Raw genomic sequence first — 3,388 nt, 5'->3', positions numbered from 1 at the left:
GTCTTCGTGGCGCTGTTCTTTGCCTGCAGCTTTGGCGGGTTGTCTTGGGCTGCCCCGCCTTGGCTTTGTCCTTTGTTCTGTGTTTTAGGGGTACCTTTCCCTTGCTTCAGATTTGCAGATCCAAAGTCTCGCTTCTTTTGTTTAAACTTCTGCTCGACCTTGACGGCATATCGGTACGCTGTGCCAAGTGAGGAGATGTTCAAGAATTGTATTTCTTCCTGGATGTACTTGTGCAGGCAGCCGCGATATTTGAGTATCAAATGCTGCTCCGTATCCTTGATACCCAACTTTGTACGAAGGGTATGGAAAAGATTGGTGAACTTCGGCACATCTTGGTCCCTTCCCTGTTGCAACATGGTCCATTTTATGTATTCATCTTCATAGCTTCCGACAGGGTAGTACTACTGTAGAGTTGAGGCTTCTGTGATCCATAACAAGTTTATGATAGATTTTTCGGCGAAAATCACATGACAAACCATTTGTCGACGCGTTTCGAACCAACCAGTGTGGTTCATCGTCAGGACAAGTTGAATAACAGATCCAGCTTTGCCTGTTTAAATAGCTAGAGCAGAGACACCAACGGTTACCTGGGCCAAAGGTTGACTTAAGGAGCAAGGTCAAATTTAGTTATATTAGGTAAAAATAAATAAATGAATATCTAAATATATACATGATAAATTATAATATAATAATAAAAATATATAAATTTATATATATAGAAATATAAATTTAGTTATATCGGGTGTAAGATACATACATAAATATATAAATATATACATAAAGAAATATAAAATAATAACAAATTATTTATTTATTAAAAATATGAAGAATAATAATAAACTATTTATTTATTTATGAAAATATAAATTAATAAATATAATAGTAAAAATAAATTATTTATTTAATTTATAAAAATACAAATAAATAAATAAAAATAAATAAAAATATATAAATTTATATATAGAAATATAGAATTAGTTATATTGGGAGTAAGATACATAAATATATAAATAAATGAAGAAATATATAAAATAATAATAAATTATTTATATATTAATAAATATATAAATGAAGAATAATAATAAACTATTTATTTATTTATGAAAATATAAATTAATAAATATAATAGCAAAAATAAATTATTTAATTAATTTATATAAATAAATGGTATCATTATTAAGGTAAATACACAAATTAAGTTATATTAGGTGTAAGATAAACAAACAATTGAAGAATTATAAAACTAATAATAAATTATTTATTTATTAAACAAATAAAAATGTAAATGAAGAATTAGAAATAATAATAAATTATTTATTTATTTATTAAATAAAAGAGTAAATATACAAATTAATAAATAAAATAGTAAATAAATTATTTATTTAATTTCTATAAATGGAAATAGAAATGGTATCATTATAAATAATAGTTTATAACTAAATAAATCACTAATAATTAAAAATGTAATAAATAATTAAGTTACTAAGTACATAACTACTAATAATAATATTCAAAATAATACTAGAAAAAGTTATTAAAAATAAATAATCAAATAAATAAATATAAAAAATTCAGAGATACGAGCAACGATTACTATACTAGTACTGTATAATAAATAAAGTAATTGTTTTAATTTGTATATTTAATGATAGTTGTCTACTAAATAATAGTAAATAAGAGTACTAATAATAAGAGTATAAATAATAAAAGAGACAGAAAAAACGACTAAGAAGAAAGCGCTGGGACCCAGCACCTGCTGGTTTTCCAGCCATCATCTCTATTGACATTGTTGGGTCTCTTTTCAATCTCAATAGCTTCCCTAAATTTCCGATGATGGAAATGCGAAACTCTAGCAATAACACTAGCTTCCTCAATGCAAACATGATGATTGGTTTTTTCTACATGCTCAGCCAAAACAGAAGATTTAGCTCTCCTATGCTTAAGGTCAGCAGCGTGCTCACAAATCCTCTGATTAATGGAGCGACCGGTTTCACCTATGTAAGGGGTCCCACAGGAGCAGGGGATCATATAAACCCCTTTCATATCTTTGGGGTCAATAGGATCCTTAACTGATCTGAGAGACGAACGAATGGTGTTAAGGGGTGTAAAGGTCACGGGGACACTGTGCATCCTGAGAATCCTTGCAACCTTATCAGTGGTCCCTTGAACGTAAGGAAGATGAACGCCTGGAATCCGTTCCTTCGGCTCTCTTTTCGACAGAGAATTCATGGTGGCTTTTCAGAAAGCCTTTTGTCCCAAGTATCTACTATAGCCATTCTCAACAAAGACATCAAGGAGATGGGATTTTTCTTTCTCAAAACTTTTATTATCCGAGATCCTTAGGGCCCGAGTAGCAAGGGTATTGAGAACACCCATCTTTTGAGCTGGGAAATGGTGAAAACTGGCATGGAGGGTAGTACTACTCCTTGATGGCATCCCGGAATGAATTCCAGGTGGGTGCAGCTGAAAATAGTGAGCCAGTATTTTCATCCTTCTGCTCGCAGTAGGTTTCCCACCCGTCCTTGACGTGGGGGGCTGCTTTGAGAAAAGCGAAAACAATCTCTTCCCGACTTGAAAATTCATGAACAGAAAAATAACCCTCCAGGAGATTTAACCATTTATCTACAGCATCTACATCTATCTGACCCTCAAATATGGGGATTTCAAAATTAACTTGTACCTTAAAGGGCGTGGCATTTCCAGAGTAGCTGCTCAAAGCTGATGCTTCGCTTCTGGGTAGCTGCTGAAGGATTTGAGCAAAACTGTCCATCATCGTGTTTCGTTGTCGCTCGAGGGCTTCTTCGAGCAAGATTTTGATAGGATCTCCTGCCCCCTCATCTTTCTTCTCATCCGCCATAGGAGGTCGTCAGGATCTACGAGGCTGTTCTCGCAAAGGTTCGACTAGTTCAAGCCCTAACTCCTTATATCCCGACCTCGTTGGGGACATGCAAAGAAAAACAAAGAAAAATTAGACCGCTCTGATACCACTGATCCGGATTTAAATAGGAATGCAATAAAATATAGAGATAACCATAAAGGCAGATATGCAGCAGAAATAATACTTCATTTCATTAATGGAAAATACTGAAAGATGCTTACAAATAGAAATAGAAATAACCCAGCTAGGGCGATGGTAGCTTATCTCTGAGAAGAGATGTGTCGGCTACATGTCTCTGAACTGTTCCAAACTGTGTTTACAATGAGGCTCGAAGACCTATTTATTATTGAGAAACAATGGAAAACCCTTCAAATTCCAAAACCTAACACTAGAAGATGAACGCCAAATTGTGGGCCCCGTTTTGGGGTGAGTTGGACAGCCAACTTCCCGGGGTCGCGAATTGGTCGTACTATCTCCGTTTGATGTGCATGATAGCCCCTTGGAAAGATC

The sequence above is a fragment of the Pinus tabuliformis genome, chromosome 1_1, assembly GCF_031772625.1.
Source record: "Pinus tabuliformis cultivar Carrire ecotype Pingquan chromosome 1_1, CPIR1, whole genome shotgun sequence".
Lineage (NCBI taxonomy): Eukaryota > Viridiplantae > Streptophyta > Pinopsida > Pinales > Pinaceae > Pinus > Pinus tabuliformis.
The sequence above is the reverse complement of the archived record's forward strand: the minus strand, read 5'-3'. Positions refer to the sequence as shown.